This window comes from Sceloporus occidentalis, unplaced genomic scaffold, assembly GCF_023333645.1.
Source record: "Sceloporus occidentalis isolate IW3139 unplaced genomic scaffold, rSceOcc1.0.p SCAF_3, whole genome shotgun sequence".
Classification (NCBI taxonomy): domain Eukaryota; kingdom Metazoa; phylum Chordata; class Lepidosauria; order Squamata; family Phrynosomatidae; genus Sceloporus; species Sceloporus occidentalis.
Genome location: NW_028316983.1, coordinates 101,650,919 through 101,670,276, shown reverse-complemented (window position 1 = coordinate 101,670,276; position 19,358 = coordinate 101,650,919). Strand labels below are relative to the sequence as shown.

The 19,358-nt window shown below is 45.6% G+C and overlaps 1 long non-coding RNA gene across 1 annotated transcript in view; it reads left to right on the top strand.

Moving 5' to 3' along the window:
* Positions 1-332: 332 nt before the first annotated feature.
* Positions 333-19,358, top strand: part of LOC149316493 (uncharacterized) — a 37,016-nt gene continuing 17,990 nt past the window's right edge. The window contains exons 1-2 of the long non-coding RNA XR_016280706.1: positions 333-436; positions 15,665-15,785. This is a non-coding gene — a long non-coding RNA (uncharacterized LOC149316493). The remainder of the gene's footprint in view (positions 437-15,664; positions 15,786-19,358) is intronic.

Genomic DNA, 19,358 nt, shown 5'->3' with positions numbered 1-19,358 from the left:
CTCTCAACCTCAGGGGAAGGCAATGGAAAACCTCTGAACAAATCCTGCCAAATAAACCCCATTATAGGTTTGCTGTCAGTGATGTCACTGTAAAATGGAAATGACTGAAGGCACACAACATCAGTGACAACATAGGGCAGTCAGAGTCAGAGTAAAGGCCGATTAGGAAGAGAGGAACTGATAAAATCTGAATAGAGTTTCGGGGAGCTGGGAATGTAGAAAGAGTTCAGGGAGTTCATGTTTAATTTAATTGTAATATAGTAAAACTTTGTGGTTTTAATTTTTATGAATGTGTCTCATTGTTTTCATTTAAAAAATGAAACAGGCTTTACCACACTGAATCCACTGATCAACACTGACTACTTGTCCTGGATAATGGTTGCTTTGAAGCTAGAGTATCAGACCTGGGAAGGGATCCTTAGAGTAAAAGAGCAAGGTGAGTTACTGGAATCCAAGGGTGGGAAATGCAGGGCCAATCTGGACAGGGGTTTCCAATTTCTCCCACAGTACATTATACACTTCAAATGTTTTTGTTGTGTTCCTTTTCATGAAATTTCTATATATTATTATGGCTGTTGTCATTATCATCATCATCAGGGTAGTCCGCACTGGCCAAATAAAGCGGCTTCTAACAGGTGAGGGGTTTAAAGATGATGCATGAGCCAAAACTGGGTGGAAAACAAACTGAAGCCATGCTCCAGGGTTAAAAACTGGAGCAAAAGGAAACTGGGATACTCCAGTTCAAGGCAGAATATGTGCATCATCGCACTGGAATATAAATAGCCTGCCACCAGCATGGGACTGTGCAAAAACAAAAAGGCAGTAATCAATAATGGAATGGATGTAATGACCACATAAACAAACCAGACAGGCCAACAGGGGGACATGGGTGAAGGGGATATGTATGGGGGGACCTCCATCATTGTGCTTTGTCAATGTATCATTGGGCATACCTATACACTATACAGGCGGTGCATTGCACGTGCAACTATGTGGCTGGATATGTGGCATGTGTCCAATGCAATGGTAACCAGGCGGTAATTGGAGGTCACAGGTGGTGTGTTTGTGTGATGGTGCCCATGTGTAGTGGGATGGGGTAGAAAAAATATAATCACACAGTGCAGCTTGACGCTGCATGGTGCGTACATCCCATGGGTGCTCGGCCATCTTGGGAGTGGGCCTTGCAGACAGCAGAGTTTCAGTCTGCTTTCAGAAATCCAGGATCAAGTCACTTTTTTCTTCCAATCTGCTCCACTGTATTGTTGTTTTTATTACATTTTCTATACACCGCTTTGATCATCGTGGAAAAGCGGTATAAAAATAAAATTTATTATTATTATCATCATCATCATCATCATTATTGGAGCAGTACAGACCGGCAGGGAATCGCTGGCCCGTTTGGCTGTGCAGTATTGCCGCAGCAACCAAACCACACGCCACAGCTCCACAGCTTCTTTTTTGCGCCATCATAAGGGCTCCGATGCAGCCCTATGATGCTGCTTCTGCTAAAAGATGTGTGGGCCTCAGATGCCCACACATCATCCACATGCCCCCCCGTGTGGGTGGTGCCATACAATAATGATGCCGCCCGCATGTAGTAGTGCTCAGGAGCATGTGATTGGTGCACACTGTTGGAATAGTGGCAAGCTCTACTCTTGAGTCATTATAGGGTTGGTAACCATTATAGGATCAATGCAGAGTTCCTGAGTGTAGATGACTTTCACCTGTGTGTGTATGGCTCTAATTAAGTTTTCACCCTTAATAAGGCTAGCCTTGTGATGAGCTCTCCCTCTCCCTTTTGCTCACTCTATAGCCTTTCTTTCTGTTGTATTATGCTTACGTTATGTAGTTTATATTATTTGCTATTTGTTATTATGTATGCCATTGTTATTATGCTTTATTTAGTATCATTTGTATATATAGGTTTAATGTGATTTTGTTATACTGCTTTGTTACCCTTTTTAAGTACAGTATTTAGATAAAAACATTTTATACTACTTTGTCCCTTTAGTCTCTTTTCAAACCCATTGTTACAACAAGCCCTACTATTGCCGCCAGGACACCATTTCCTGGCAGTATGTACCAGGCCTTTCTTACTTAAATTTATATCCTACCTTTCTTCAGGATGGCTAGCAACAAACAAAATACAATATAAAAACAAATGTTTGTTTTAATAAAAAGAAATAAATCAAAATTCAATTTAAAAAACAACAATAAGAGAAACAGCATGCATCCCTTCAGCAAAGCAAAATCTCACATAGCAAAGTACGGTTTCACTAAAACCTCTTTGCTTTCCTACAGAGAGGGAGCCAATTTAGCCTCCCTCTGTAGGGAGTTGCAAAGTCTGGGAGTGGGTTTCAGCATATTTTATCTAATAGATTCTTTTCATAATACTTCTATATTATTTTATTTTAAGCTGGCCATTCCACCAGAGATTTCAAGGCAACATGCATTTCTGACCCACTTCTCTATTCTTCTCACAACAGCTCTGTAAGGTAAATTATGTGGCTGGTGACTCTTCTAAAGTCATGCTGGAAAATCAGCTGTTTGATCTCCTTAATAAAAAATGCAAGACTAAAGCACAGGATTGGAAGTTATGAGGAAGCCTAGATGGGACTGGACTGCAAGTCTCAGTAGCCCTAGCTAGCATAGCCATTGATTGAATCGTACTGGACATTATAGCCAAGCAACATCTCAGGGTCCATATGATCCTCACCTCTGCAATAGGAGTTATTGCAACCAGTGGGAGATCCCACCCCACCCCCCAAGATACATGTGCATATGTGTGTGTGCAGTTCAGTACTGTGGAGGGGAGAGATGTGTATCGATGGGGTTTTTTTATATGCTGGTGTGCATAAATCAGGGCTTGGAATTCTATAGCTGTCCAGATATTTCTGGACTGTAAGTCCCAGCAGCCTTTGCCAGCATAGGCTGAAGCAGGGAGTGTTGGGAGCTGTAGCTTTGCAACATCTGGAGGGCTGCATGATTCCAGCCCTTGATATAAAAAAGGGAGGGTGACCTGGTGGCACAGTAGTTAAATACCTGTAATGCAGCCATTCACAGCCACAAGGTTGTGAGTTTGATCCTAGGGCTTCAGGGTTGACTCAGCCTTGCATCCTTCCCTAGGTCACTAAAATGAGTACCAGCTTGTTGGTGACAATTAGCTTACACATTGTAAACTGCTTAGGGAGTGCTTAAGTGCACTGATAACCAGTATAGAAATGTACTTGCTATGCTATTGCTAAAACTAAATGTGTGTAATTTTAATGTTATCCATGCATTATCCCCTGGATTTTTGGAGGATGGAGAAGCTAACCCCATTTCCAGCATCCCAATGCATGCTAATTTCCCACTGACCTTCCCACAAATATATGAATGCATGAAAGGTAATTTTTGGCATCTTAAACAGGGTTAGGCTTCTCTGTGAGCAGGAATCCTGCAGTATCATCCAGCCAGCTAGTGGTTCAACCTAGTTGCTGCACAAGGAGACAGGTTAAAATCCAGAGTAGATTTTCCTCATACATCCAGTAGATTGTGTGTGTGTGTTTTTTGTTTTTTTAAAAAACCCTTTGGAAGAGCCTTTGCGCAGGTGCAAAAAGTTACAACAAACACCCCACTAAAAGAATGGAATTAGTGGATACTGAGATGACAAGCACCAGCAAATCCCAGAAAATGCAAAGATCTCTATCTCAGGAACTCAAGCTTATTTAAACTAGTCTGAAAGAAGCCTGAGTCACTTTTTATTTGATAAATAATATTTATAATATTAATCTTTAAAAAATCAAACTTTTTATAAAAAAAACACATATATAGAATATAGAAGTCACTTTTTTGTGAACCTATTTTAAACACTAAAGTAATATTTGCCATGTTATTTCACTTCCAGTTTTATTATTGTGCTGAAACCTACTTTAGAATTTTTTGCCATCTTGTTATTCACTTGCACACTGTCAAACCTTCTTATCTCCACCAAAAAGTTGTTAAGATCAAATAATGGATTGTGAGATGAAGCTGAACAGTTGCGGGGAAAATATAAATCTTTTACTTTTGTATGAATTTGATTGACTCCTGCTGGTTTGTCAAAACAGATTGTTAGTTAACATTTTCTTCTGTCCGTTTTCTTTTTCTTCCCATCTCCAGCTTTGTAGCATCATAGTGTAGTGCTCATTTTTGTACTACTTAGCTTTTCTCTGAAAAGAATATATTCCCCTTCATTCCACAGTAGCCTTTGTAAAAGTATTGCAGATCAATGCTGGTGGGCACTGCATCAATATTTTTTAATTCGTTCAGATGGTTGGCCAAGGTAACATGCCCTGCTTGATGTGATATCTCATTAGTATTATTTACAGGGCTGCAGAAATCACTTTTACCTGCATTTTGACCTAAAATGCACAGTGACCAACTTAAAAGTGAAGGTTGTGTCTTACTGTTTAGATAAGACTTGCTGACTACTTCACAATCTCTTAATATCTTCAATATTATTTTTTTTTCAATTAATGAGTTATCTAGGCACAGAGGCAGCAACTTTTGGTCATATGCAAGTAATCAAAGGATTTCACCAAAGTTAAAGGGAGACGAAATGGCAAGATTTCAGCATCTCCAGAATCTGCCATAGGAAGCCAAGAATCACCAAAAGGAAAGACAAAGGCTGCTGCCACAATGCAGAAATAAAGTAGTTTGACACCACTTTAACTTCCATGGCTCAGTGCTATGGAATCCTGGAATTTGTAGTTTGGTGAGGCACCAGAGCTCTCTGGCAGGGAATGCTAAATATTTCACAAAATTACTGGTCCCAGAATTCCATAGTACTGAGCCAGGGAAGTTAAATTGTTGTCAAACTGCTTTCTTTCCGCAGTATAGCAGGAGCTGAAGAGATGTAAAATTTAAGCCAGTTCAGAGTTCAAGGATCTGAAATAAATACCCAAGCATGAATGTGACCACCGAGTTACACAGGATTCTTCTCCTGTCCTATCTAAATAGTTTGAGCTTTTCTTCCCTCAGAACTATTTCTCTAACCCTTGGTCCTCCCACTTTCTTAGTTTCTTTACTATTAAAAGCTTTTAATATACTTGGTAGCGTGTTTTTGATGTTCTTACTTAATAATCACTTCCATCCATTCCTTTCTGAACAAGAAGAAAAGAACTTTTATTTACAGAAAGAACCTATTTACTTTTATTTACAAAAAGAACTTATGGTGGTATCTCTTTTGGTAGTTGGTTCTCAAAGCTTATGATTACAACGCAATCTTCACTTCACCTGTTACAAATTGACTTTGGCCCCATTCATACTAAAAGACCTGGAAGGAACTGGGCTGATCCGGATGCCCCTCCCCCGAATCGCTCCGTTAGCAAGTGCCCACTACAAATTTGAAATCGAATGCATTTTGACCTGCAAATTAGAAATCGAATGCATTCTGTGTCTGCTGGCGAGGTGGCTGCTGCCAATCAAGCTATCGTCATGGTGACGTTTGCAGGGCATCGGGGAAAGTGTCCTCCCTTTTTAAAGAGCCAGGCACAGGGGTTTCAGCGGCTGAAGCAGGGAGAGAGATGCCTCTCTCTCTCTCTCTCTCTTTTTATAAACCTGTGGGCTTTGGGGTCAGATCTGCCCCTGTCCCAGGCAAAGGATGGGATTGCCATGCATTTTTTTTATGCTTTTAAAAGCAACATTAGCTTTCCCTTTGCTTCCCTTGCTGTATCTGCTCAAGAAGACAAACCATGCACATATTTGCTCAAAAAAAATTGTTAAAAATGTAACATTGATTGTTTGCAACATTTGTAGCTTCCCCCTCTGCAGAAGGCAAGGAGATCCAAGGATATAAAGTGCAAGCCCAGCTCCATCTGCCTCTGGAATACAAACATAATGTATTCAATGCGCATATTTGCTCAAAAAAAAATTGTTTGAATTTGAAAAGGGGGGGGGGGTTTGCCTGACATGAGCTCCGTTCGTGACCTGAATTTTTTCCTCCTGCAAGGGAAGGAATGCCCAGCGACAGAGGGCTGTGGGCAGGGGATGCAGGGAAAAGAGGCTCCTAAAGAATGCCTTCCCTTGCTCTCTTCTTCCCAGGACTCTTTCCTCCTCCCCCTCCCCTCCGATGAGGGGAGGAAATGCCTTGCCCTTTGCCCACCCTCTGACCTAAATCCCTCCCTCAATTTGCCTCGATCGTGATCGAGGCCAAGTTCTCATTCCCAGGACCTGGGGTTTTCCAAAACGGAACGGGTGTGCAAGCCCCGGATTCGCTTGTGTGAGATTCGGGGTGAGTAGGAACTTCACGTGATTGAATCGGTTTCAGAACCGATTTTTTTTGTAATGTGAATGGGCCCTTTGTTCCAGTTCCTTCAATAACGTCAGATACACTTCAGCTGTGTTTTAATTCTTTACACACACCTTCCACTAAAGTTTGTTCCTTAGAAGTATAAATCATATGAAACTCTAGCTTTATTCATAAAGTACAATTCCACAGAATAAGGTGGATCTGAGCATTCCCTTTACTGTCTCTCCACTGCTCAAAGTACGTAACATGTTAAAGTAGTTGCACAGGACTTCTTTTGTCCTTTTTAAAATCCTTTCTTCCTTACATGGGAGTCTGAATGCCATTCAGGCTGATCCCTTATTCCCAACTGCACTTCTGGCAGGTCTGACTGCACTCTTGGCAGTTCTATGGGGCTCGATAGATGGGCAGCTCTGTGCCGCCTGTCTTTGCCCTGAGTTGATGCTGCAGCAGCCAAATGCTGCAGCGCTGGCTGACATGCTGCCAAAAAGAAGGCACTTCTTTTTTGTGGTGCCACAAACAGGAAAGGGTGCCACCATGACACCATTTCCTGCCAGCGATGTCTGGATGCTGCGCCGCATGTGCGTCATCATGGCGGCCCCCATGTGGATGGGAAGCCACCATGATGGTGCTGCCATTATGAACTAGGGTTCGGGAGCCTGCAGTCACTGTGCTCTCCCGAACCCTAATTTTGGCCCAAGGACGGTACTTTCCACCCAACTGTACCAAGCCTATGACATACTCCTCTGTGTCACTGGACTTCCTTTGTCCTTTTTAACTTTTCTTCCTTACATGGAAGCCTGAATCCCATTAAGGGCCACATCTACTTCTAACTGCACTCCTGGCAGTTCTTGACACACTCTTCTCTGTTAAGGGCTCCTCCTCCTTTTTATAGCTGCGCACAAGGCAGCCCCCTGCCTTTTTGCTCTGGACATTCCATTTTGCCAGTGTCTCTCCACAATGAAGAGCCCAGAAAGTCTGGAAGAATGAGCAAAAATGAGCAAACAACAAAAACTCAAAGCAGCTTCCTGACCCTGAGGTGTCAAAAAGTTAATTGGTCACACTTTCTCATTTAAACTTCTGCAAGTGTTATTAACTCTTTTGACACTACTCCCATTCCCATTAATGTGCTGTAAAAGATGGAATGGCCTCTCAGTGTCCCCCAGTTCTGGTTTGGAGGGGTCATCTTCCCAAAGGTCTTTCTTGCCACTAGCTACATGGATTCATGGAGGGAGCCTCAGACCTCTCTTTCTAAGGATGCATCTACACTATAGAAACAATGCAGGTTGATACTAATTTAAGTACAGTAGCTTCATCCTATGGAATCCTGGGATTGACAGTTTTACAAAGGTCTTTACCCTTCTCTGCTAAAGAATGCAGGTACCTCAGAAAACTATATACCTCTGTATTCTTAGGATGGAGCAATGGCACTTAAAGTGGCATCAAACTGCATTATTTCTACAGTGCAGATATACCTAATTACCAGAGGTTGACCATTGTGGGAACAGCATGCCAAACTAGACAGGTCATTAGTTCTCTGGGTCAGACTGTTCTGATTCATAGCTTGTGTTATGAATGAGGACACCCAAGTATAGACAGTGACTTCCCCATCAGAGGTTTGTTGAATCTCTCCAGGTGTTATTTTTAAAGAGTGGTTTATTGTTGGGTGCCTTCAAGTCATTTCCAACCCTAAGGCAGGATTTTCTTGGCATGATTCAACCAGAGAGGGTTCAGCCTCTGTGGCTGAGAGACTGTGATTTGCCCAGTCAACCAGTAGGCAGGGGATAGGGTTGCCATAATTGTCCACTTTTACCAGGGACAAAATGTGGAACAAATTCGAGACCAAGCTGTGAGGGAATTCGAACCCTGGTTTCCAGAGTCATAGTCCAAGACTCAAAGGAGTACACCAAGCTGGCTGAATCCCATCACCCCTCCCAGGTTCAGCACTTCAGTTTCTGGACTAAAACTTAACCTATTCATCACATATGAGCTTATCACACAAAAGAGATTGAGAGTTTATCCCGTGAATATCCCAGAAAGATTTCACACAACATTGCACAAAACCCACCATTAAAGTGGTCACAATGAAACATTAACACACATCTTTTTACTTTCGGGATTTCAGAGTCAGTGCATTTCCGATATCATTTTATTTGCGCAATTGCATGCAATAATCATTTGTGTAATTACTTGCCATTTCTGCTTTATTTGTGGGATGCTTTAAACGCTCTTTGATCTCTCTTTAATGCCGAAATTAGCTCCAGTGTGATAAACTCCATAGAAGCCTTCAGACATCCTGACAGAAGAGGATATAGAATAAAAGAGCATACCTGAAAAGGAATGATGCAAGGCTATTAGTCGCAATGGCAATACATTGCTTCCAATAATGGAGGCAGTATGCTTCTGAACAAATCTATTATTGAGGAACATGATGCAGAGGTCACCATTAAGTTCACTGTCTGCTTGTTATCTTTCCAGAGGCTGACCACTGTGGGAACAGCATGCCAAACTAGACAGGTCATTGGTCTTACATAGTAGTGATGTTCTTATATTCCTAACATTGGAATTGGGCAACAACAGTTAACAGTTACATAAATATTTATTTAAACATACAGTATTACGATTAAAGAATTTTAAAGCAGAGGCTTTTAAGAGTGTGCTGTATTGCTTTAATTGTACTATTTTAAAACTAATTTTAACATTTTAATCTTTAATTGTTGATCATTCAATTCTCTTTTTAAGTCAATTTGTGTGTATGTGTGTGTTTTGAAAACCAATGTGTTTATTTTAATTGATTAAAACATTTAATTAATTATTTTTAATGCATAAGCCAATTAGGGGCAGAAAGATGATGTATAAATAAAGATGATGATGACGACATAATTCCAAAGTAGTTCTCCAGTTCTACAGAAGCAAAATAACACAATAGAGGACAGTACAATATGGAAATGTTTTAAAAACAAAAATAACAAAAGTCACGTACCTTGGATTGGTCTTGGCTTGTTAATTTTAACTTTGTATGTTTTAAATTTTATATTTGTAATTTTTATATTTTTATGATTTTAATTGTACAATTTTAATTGTTGTGTTTTATGTATGTTAACCACCTTGGGTCCCACTTTGAGAGCAAGGTGTGATAAACATTTAATTAATTAATTAATTAATTAATTAATTAATTAATATCAGACTGTGTATCTCCCAACATGGCTCCATATGTGAAACTGACTGTCAAAATAATCTGAATGGGAGGGACAGAAAAAAAGGAAATATTTCTTCTCATCATGGCTACAGTAAACTATAGAACATGCTATTGCAAGATGAGAAGATTGCCAACTTGGGAGGATTTCACAAATTTATGAGTGAGAAGGCAATCTATAGCTATCCTATTTCCTCTAGTACCAGACATAGTAGGAATCTCTATATCAGTGGATGAGGAATAAAAGTGAGAGGGAACTGTTATACCAGCATTTTGCATGGAGGCTCCCCATTAGCGTCTGGCCGGCCCCTATGCAAACACTGGAGAAGACTAACTATGGCGGGATACAGACGGGCAAAAAGGGGTGTATTCATGACGTCATGAAGGTAGAGCCTTCAGACGGCCCTTACCTGAATGCCGTCATGAACGCGCCGCCCGCACGCCCCAAGCGGGAAGAAGCGGCATTAAAAAGGTGCTGCTTTTTTCCGCTTCTTTTTGATTTGCGGCGTACGTGCGCAGCTCCGTCTGTAAGCTGCTGCACCCCGACTCGGGCGACTCCTCCAGCAGCCAGAGACCTCTGGACCCCCGCGCCCTGCTCAGACAAATGTCTGCTGGGGCCGGGAGCTCCAGAAGGAGACCACCATCTCGTGCTGGGTCCTCTTCCACGACCAGCAGCTACTGTGACCGCTCACCTGTCTCCCGGGCCAGTGCACCTGCCAGCGATTTCAGTGAGGCCGAAGAGAGTATGCAAGGTAAACCCTATATTTATGTTTATTACTGCATGGCTCAACTGCGCAATTGTGGCATGTTCCTTTCACTGCTTACTGTGCTGGTATGTTTGCAAGGTTGCTGTGGAAGTAGGCTTGTGAGTGTCCCTGGCATGGTCATGTGCTGCATGTTTCCCACATTCCTAAGGCACCCCTCCCTTGCATGTAAATCTCTCCTTTCCCCACGCCCTTAGTTTGAAGCTCTACCCTTTGCCACAGCTTCGAGTGAGAGTTCCTGCATGGCAGAATGGGGTTGGACTAGATGGCCCTCAGGGTCTCTGCTAACTGTAGGCTTCTGTGACTCTCTGCTTGTATGTCCCATAGTAGGAGGACGAACTGAAGCAGAAGGAGAAGGAGAAGGAGAAGGAGAACCACCTCCAGCTAATCCCATAGCTGCCATGTCAGCAGAGGAGAGACTTGCCACCAAGAAGAAAAGGGTGCGTCCGTCAGCAGCTACTAAAACTGTGGCGGCTGTGGATAAGCTCAAGACTTGCTCAGAAGAGCACATGGCAGCACTGATGCAGCAGGGGCAGCGAGCCTTTGAGGACAGGGAGAGGGGCAGACAGTCCCGCAGGGAGCTCATGGAAAGGGCACTGGGATTTCAAGAGACGGCACTAGGATTTCAAGAGAGGACACTGGGAGTTCATGAGAGGAACCTAGAAGTTAATGTGAGGGCACTGGGATTTCAAGAGAGGAACCTAGAAGTGCAAGTGAGGGCAGTGGAAGTTCAAGAGAGGGCCGTTCAGAACCAGGAGAGATCAATAGACAGGTCAGACCAGGAGCAGAGGCGACTCAACACCACCTTGGAAGCCCAGACTGTTCTGATGGGGCAAATGCTGGAGGTCATGAGGGGAGGGCAGGGTGGCCCGAGACGCAGAAGGGTACGTAGGGAGCAGGGTGGAAGAGGCAGGGCTGCTGTCTCCAGGGTCGTGGACGAAGGGGTTGAGCAGCAGGAGCCCCCAGCAAGAGCTGGAAGAGCCAGGGCTGTCCCCAGGGTCGTGGAGGAAGAAGTAGGGCAGCAGGAGCCCCCAGCAAGAGCAATCCTTCCAGCTGAGGAGCAGGGAGTTGCCATGGAGGTGGAACCGGCTCAGCAGCCTCTTGCTGGGCCATCCTCCAGCCTCTTCAGTGACTCTGTGGCAGTCCCACCGCCCACACCCTGCCCCCAAAGGCAAAGGGCAACTAGAGGGGGCCTGGGATCAAGGGGCAGGGAGCACTGACAAGGCACTAGGTCCCATGATGTCCCATAAAGACATAATTTCGCCTCCCAGGGCATGTGTTCCCTCCCAGCCCTATCTACTCTAGTCTACCCTTCCTGTTCTCTCCTCCCACCATGCCTGGCTCACTGGTCCCCAAACCAGCAATGTCCAAACTCTGACCTTCCAGGCGTTTGGACTTCATCTCCCAGAATCCCCAGACACCTTGCCCTGTGGTCTGGGATTCTGGGAGATGAAGTCCAAACGCCTGGAAGGACAGAGTTTGGACATTGCTACCTCCCAGCACTCCTGCCTAGCTTTAGACTGCACAGTTGCGCCTAAGCTGTCACATTCACACTCACAGCCACACTGCCGCAGTTGCGCATAATGAACCACACAAATTTTTTTAAAAAACAAACTTTTTTATTAATACAACAATAAAAAAATTTGACTATATACAATATTTACAAAGGGAAGGGGGAGGGTAAAGGGTGGTGGTGAAGGGGGGATGGCAGAGGGGGCAGGGGAGGGAAGCTGCTTCAGGGAGGGGGAGGCGGCGGTGGGGCGGGAAGCCGGCGGAGGATCTCTTGGAGTGTCTGCTCCATGGAGGACACTCTCTCCGCCAGCTTCTCCACCTTGTCCTCCAAGGCAGTGAACCTCCTCTCCGTCCGGTTCTCTGTGGGGGGAAAAGAAAGAGGATGGTTAGGGTCAGCCTGTGGAGCCCATCACCCACTCCCACAGGCAGGGTTTCTGGGTGCCCGCGCTCCCTTCCCTGGGTTCACCTCCACACTTACCTTGCTGCCGGGCTTGGAGGACTCGATCCAGGGTCCTGGCATCCAGGGCCAAGTCCCCTGGCTCCCCTGGCAGGCGGCGGCTCGGGCCAGGCTCCTCAGCGGCGGCGACAGCAGCAAGGACTTCAAGCCCTGCAAAAGAGGAAGAAAAGGCCCAAGTTACCATGCTGGCATGGCAGACGAGGGCACAAGTGTCATGGGGGCTGCAGTCAGGCAACCCCCACCCCTCACCCTGGGGACCTACCTGCCGCCAGAGGAGCCTGCTCTGGCTGCGGAGGGGCCACAGCAGCTGGTCCTGGCTGTGGCCCACCCTCGGGGACATCCTCGTCCCCCGAGGATGGTGGAGAGAGCGACCTGGCACGGTGCCCTCCCTCCCTCCGCCTCCGCCTCGGCCGCACGCCTGCAGAAGGGAAGAGGAGGGATGGCATTGGCACCATGCAGGAAGGAGAGGAGGGCAAGGGAAGGGTCAAGGAGGGAAGGACAGGGCATGGCAAGAGCTCTGACTTACCTGGAGGACGGCGATCTTCCGGTCTGGGCCTATCTCCCCTGACCCACAGGTCCTTCAGCCGCGAGAAGAATGGTGGCCGCCTGTCAACCGGGGGCTCCTCTCCGAAATCCTCAAGGGTTTCAAAGAACGCTGCCTTGAGAGTTTTAAACTTAACTCTACATTGGTGCAGCGTTCTTTGAAACCCTTGGTTTCGGAGGGCACGAGAGGACTCGAGAAAATGCCCCCGGTTGGGCTTGTTGGTGCTGGCCATCACCCTCCTCGCAGCTGCCTGTGGCATCAGGGAGTCCAGGAGGATCCCGACCTCCTCATCGGTCCAATAGGCGATTCGGACCGGGACCCTCCTGCGTGGCGCTGCCATCTTGATTGCCGTCCTGGGGTCTTGCACAGTTGCGCACGGGTATATATGGGCACCTGTGGCTCAGGGCCGTTAGGCCAAGGTGGTCCTAGGCCAATGATAGCTTTCAGAGGAGCAGTTTGAATCTCTCCCCCAATAGATGCCCTCTGGGTGCCCTATTGATACATTCAAATGAGCCATTAGGAAAGCTTGAATTTGAGGGGGATTGATACATTGTCAAAGGGGCAATTGGCAGTTGGAGCTGATGTATCTTTTTCACCCAGGAAAACAGGCGCCAGGAGACCTTTTGTGTGTGTGTGGTTGTGTGTGTCCCCCTCAGGCACGTGGCAAAACATGCCCACAGCACAGATCAGGAATGATAGGCAGACTCAAACTGTGGATAATGGGATACATTTATTCATGTGCTTATGCTATTACAGAACATTGCACTCTGACATCACAGATGATGGCACAGGAGCCATCCTTCAGATTCTCCTTGTCAGAAAAAAATCTGCCAGGGCATTCCTCACAGTCTCCCCTGCTTTCTTCTTCTCTTTCTCTTGAGCCTCTGTGATTGGTGCCAGGGTGGGCAGCACAAAATGGCGCCTATATCGCATGCCCTCATCCAGGACCCTGCCCTTGGTCTCACAGATGTTGTGCAGAATGACGCATGATGCCAGGATGGGCACCACGGTTCTCCTCTGCCACCAGCAGTGGGGCAGTGAGACAGCGCCATCTCGCCTTCAATCTGCCAAATGATCTCTCCACGGCCCCCCTCACGCGATTCAACTTCTTGTTGAAGAGCTTCTGTTTGGGAGTGCGGGGGGTCTTAAACGGTGTCATGAGCCACTTCCGAATGGGGTAGGCACAGTCAGCCAGTATCAGGGGCCCGATCTGCTGGCCTCTGATGTTGATGCTGGGGTTCCCTTGCACATAGATGCCAGCCTCCATGGCCTCGTAGATGAGAAAATTCCGTGCCACCCTGGCATCGTGGGCTGACCCATGCCATCCGAGCTCCACGTCCACGAACCTTCCTGTGTGGTCACATGTCCCTTGCAGGATGACAGAATAGGAGCCCCTTCTGTTGACATAGGCATTCCTCAGCCCCAAGGGTGGTATGATCAGGCAGTGGCACCCGTCCATGAGGCCAACCACTTGTGGGAAGCCGTGGCGACCAAAGGCATCCATAATCTGTGGGGGAAAGGAAGGGAGAGAAACAGAGGAATTGAGATGACAACTCTTTTACACGTGCGCAACTGCACCATAGCAAGAACAGCAAATGTACAGTGAGGGGGTGACACTTGACACAGAATATCACAGAGCTGCCAAAGATTAAAGGGAAGGTGGTCTGGCTGTCCCTACCTCACGTGCGTTCCCCAGGTACACGGTCCGTGACAGCAGCAGCTTCTCCATGGCCAGGGCAAACTCCACCACGATCTCCCCCACAGTGGCAACGCCAGTCCCAAACAGCGCCCCCGTCACAATGTAGCTGGACTTGTGTGCCAGTGAAAAGACACCAATGGCCACTCTCTTCTCCACCGGGATGGCTTTCCTCATCACTGTGTCTGCCTTCTCCAGTTGTGGGCGCAGGATGCCCACTAGCCTGTGGAAGAGGGCACGGGGCATTCGGAAGAAATGCCTCCATTGCTCATCAGACCATATGGTTGACACAAAGTTGTCCCACAAGTCTTGGGATGCAGGGACCTTCCAGCATCGGCGGAGGCGTGCCACTCTGGCCAGGGCCATGGCACCGCCAACAGTAGCCTGATGAAGTGCTATGGCAGCCACTGCCATGCACTGTTCTGTGTCATCATCATCATCACTACTGCTGTCATCCAAGTCTACAGCTGTTATGGTGGTGGATGATGGGACCTCCATTGCAGCGGCAATGGAGGCGGAGGGGGCGGAGCAGGCGGAGAAGACGGCGGTGGCACCGGCGACAGCTATGGCTGTGGATTGCAGCTTCAGGAAGACCACAGGGAACAAAGGAGAGGAGGCATCCATGATGCCAGTGGTGGCACTCGCAATGCGCAAGCGGGCAAGGATGCCAACACCAGCTGATCACCAGCTGGCAGGAGGCCACCTTTGTTCTTGGGCAAGGCGGGGAAAAAAGTTTAAAGGGGCCTGGGCGCTTTAAATGTGCACATGCGCACTTCGCAGCCGGCAAAAGGGAAATTGCCGGCTACTGGCAGACTGCCGCAGCTGCGCACTTCTCATGCGGCAAAAGAAAAAAAAAGCCGCGGTTTGGGCCGCCCGTGCGGAAGCTGCCCCTTTCTTTGCGGCGTCCTCCGAGGTGGTGGTATAGAAGCTACAGGTCCGAAACGGACCCAGGTGAGGCGTCTTCACTGCCCCCCGTGTGGAAGCCCCAACACCTGAAGCACGTCCCCGGGGCGGGCGGTCTGGAGGCTCCGTATTCAGCAGAATACACCTCCAAGACGTCTTCCCCTGCCCGTCTGTAGCCCGCCTATAGCTTGCTGTCATGTCCAAGCAGGGAGACATGCTTAATTTTGGTTAAAGCCAATTTAAAACAAGCCAAGATAATTAAACACAGTTTGAAGATGGTTTCTTTTAATGAACCACAATTAATACTAACCCCAATTTGTTCAGGCTGGGACATAATGACAGGCTACATGCTTCCAATTGCCTTCTCCTGGATGCGCCAGAGGAAAAGAAGGAACTAGAAATGCTGGCCATGCTTTGCTCCAGTTATGCCTGGGAACCAAGCCAGGTAAGTTATTTTTGTATAGGAAGCAGAAGGCCTTATAAGCATCTTTCCCCAAACGTAGTAAAAATACATCACAAATAAATTCAATAATAATGCCTTACCCTCCACCCCATGTCTACTGCCTGTAATGGCTATCTCATTCTGTCTATTGATAGGCCCATCCCTGAACGTGCTGACCTAGGTAGGCCTTTGGTATCTGTCACAATACTTCTTATGTAGTTCTGCAATTTCACTTGCACAGTTTTTTTCCTCTACTACGTTTAACCCTGCCATATTTGTTTTAAAATCAGGCTATAGGGAATTGGGAACATTGCACCAGCTGAATTTCTGCCTACTATGCAGCTGTTAAAAGCACAGAGTCTTTGCTCTCTGTGTGTGTGTGTATGAGGTGTTTTAAAATAAAAATAAAAGGATCCTACCTCAGATCCATTAGGTACTGCTACTCAAAAGCACAGTGCTGTGGGTGGCTTTTAAATGTAATCATCATGACTTCCTCCCTTGCTAGAGCAGCCTGAGGATGAAAAAGCTCCTTATTATTACAACAGCGTAGCTTTCTTTCTTGACAATTCCTCGCCTAAGTGAATCATGCTCAGCAACCACTTTGTGAAACTGATAAGTGTCCAAATGCATTCCAAAGTTCTAATGAACAACGGTTTAGTCAGGCTGCTCATTTATTTCAGCCATTGGGGGAAGCATTGACAAAAGCTTCACATCCCAAATGCTTTCTAATGTTTTGGTGTACTATCGATCCAAAATAAAGAAGTGGTAGGCACATGGCCAGAGGGGTGGAGGGAAGGCACAGACATATATTTTCATATAAAATGTCTCATATGATGATAAAGGTATTGAACATTTTCCAGAGCCTTGGTAAGTTACTTTTTTTAGACTACAACTTCCAGATTCTTCCAGCCAACATAGTCATTGGTCATGTTAGGAGTCTCAGAGCTGTAGTCTAAAAGAGTAACATTTCCAACTTCTGATATAATATAATAATCTGATATAATATTTACCCATTTAAAGCTGGCTAAGGATTTTTCTGCTTAAGGATGTGTTGTTTGGATGAGTGAAACCAGCCAGGGCAGGCATGGGCAGACTTTAAGTTTGGGAGATCTAATTTTTTTTATTGCATGCACTACCGTGTTAAGCAACAGGAGTTCAGTACAGTTGAAATTGGAACCAGTTACAAAATGGTGGCTCAGAGGGTAAATGCTAACTGCCTACTGTACCCCACAAGTTCTAGTTTGCACATGCAAGTAGAACACTGTATCTAATTTATTACATATTTGGGATTCTGACCATGTTGGTGAGGGAAACAGAAACCTTTCTGTTGGGATTGTTCAGGGAATGGAAGTTGGAAACTAACATCCAAGATTTGAGGGAGTATATCTGCTGACAGGGCAATGAGAGAGAACTGGGATTCTACTGGTGTGGAACCCACCTTTCTGCCTATCTGTTTCACTACCTTAGGTGGTGGAGGTGGGCTTCTAGATGGCACTGATCTCCTCCAAATAATATCTGGCTTTATATATGCATATTCTTGATCATGTTTTTGCTGGCCAGAATTAGAATGATTGTGTGTGTGTGTGTGTGTGTGAGAGAGAGAGAGAGAGAGAGAAGGGGGGGATTGAAACAACCTGCTTGTCATTATAAGATTATCTCATAGGGTTTAGATATGCTGAGACTCTGCAGGTATAGAGTCACCTATTAAGATGGTCCATCCTCAGACACTAATAAATCCAGAAGGAATCCTGAATACTCTGGTAATTTCAAAAGATAGTAGACCTGGTGATGTCCTGAATGATTTTTAGAATGGAGAGATGAGACTTCATCCCCTGAGCATCTTTTCCTTGAAGCAGAACATGCTCTCCTTGGTTCTGTACAATGCTGAGGACACTGAACAACTTAGGTAAATGACCAGAGTGACAGTGGAGAAATATTTCAGACAAATTTAATTGAATATGAGTTCAGAGTCCATTTTAGAGACTACTCCACGTTGGTGAGGAAAGTGAAGAAGCTGTTCTTTTCTGCCTCCATTGCATCAGCACAATCTTGTTCAACACAGTTGTTTTGGGTTGTCAGGGGGCTATTACTTTCTACATCTCAGATTAATAAGGAATAGCCCTCAGAAATGGTGATTAATTTGCAAAATGTTTTGTGGAGAAGATAACTTGGCTCTATTCTGACTTGGACCACACTTTAAAGGTAGATTCTGGGAAGATAATTGAGGCATAAACTTGTACAATTTTGATGGATGAGCTTCAGTTTTTCAGCCTAAGGACGTGTTGCTTGGACGAGTAAAGTCAGTCATTTGTTTGTTAGACCCATCTCCATCTTGGCTGTCTAAAACTGCCAGAGGAGGGCTGGCCAGTTGACTGGTAAAAATTCTAAATGTTCCTTTGAAAGAGGGTTGTATTCCAACCTCTCTAAAAGAAGCAGTTATAAGACCTCTGTGAAGAGACCTTCACTGGACTCCACTCACCAGATAATTCTCAAACCCTGGTCACATTCTCCCACCCCCCGAAACCCCATGATAGATTTGCTGTGTGTGTGAGTGTGTGTTACATGTGTTATGTGCCTTCAAGTCATTTCCAACTTGTGATGAACCTAAGGCAAACCTATTATGGGATTTTCTTGGCAAGTTTTGTTTGAAGGAGGTTTGCCATTGCCTTCCTCTGAGGCTGAAAGCATGTGTCTTGCACAAGGTCATCCAGTGGGTTTCATGGCTGAGCTGGGAATTGAACCCTGGTCTCTAGAGCTATAGTCCAACACTCAAACCATTATGCCACAGTGGCTCACAGGTTTGCCTTACAGTCACCAAAAGTAGGAAATGATTTGAAAGTATCTACCAGTTTCTAGTCTTCATCTTCTAAATGAGATCTTAGAACTAATGGCAGCATCATAATTCCAAGTTCTCTTAAATAAAACTGATTGCTTGGGTTCAAAACAGGTTATGGGCAGAAACAACCATGGACAGATTGGAAGAAACTGTATGCCAGGATTTGGCAGATGGACTGTGTTCATATTATTCTGGACCTCACCGCAGCATTTGATATCATCTATCATGGTAGCTTTCTGGGCTGTTTGGCTGATATGCAACTTGCAAGCACTATTTTACTTTGGTTCCAGTCCTTTTGGGCTGAAAGGTCCCAGAAATAAACTAGAAGGACCATTGTTCAGCCTCACAGCCTGTGAGGTTCCCTATGAATCCTATGTTTTTAAATATCTACTAGGGGATGCCATCCAGAATTTAGGGTCTGGGTCTCATCCATATGCTATGATACCCTGCTCTATCTCTCTTTTACAGCTGATGCCAAGGAAAGTGTGAAAATCATGAATTATTGTATAGATGCAGTGCAGAACTAGATTATGCAGCTGAATAAAATGAGGCTCAGTCCAGATAATACAGATGTCCTATGAGTTCTAGCAGGAAAACTAACATAGGATTTGGATCACAACCTGTCCTGGATGTAAGGCGTAGGACTTCTCTTGAATCTAGTGTTACATTTGGGAAAGTATGTGGCTGCTGTGGCCAGGAATGCTTTTGCACAGTTTTTGTTGATGTGCTGGCTTCATCCT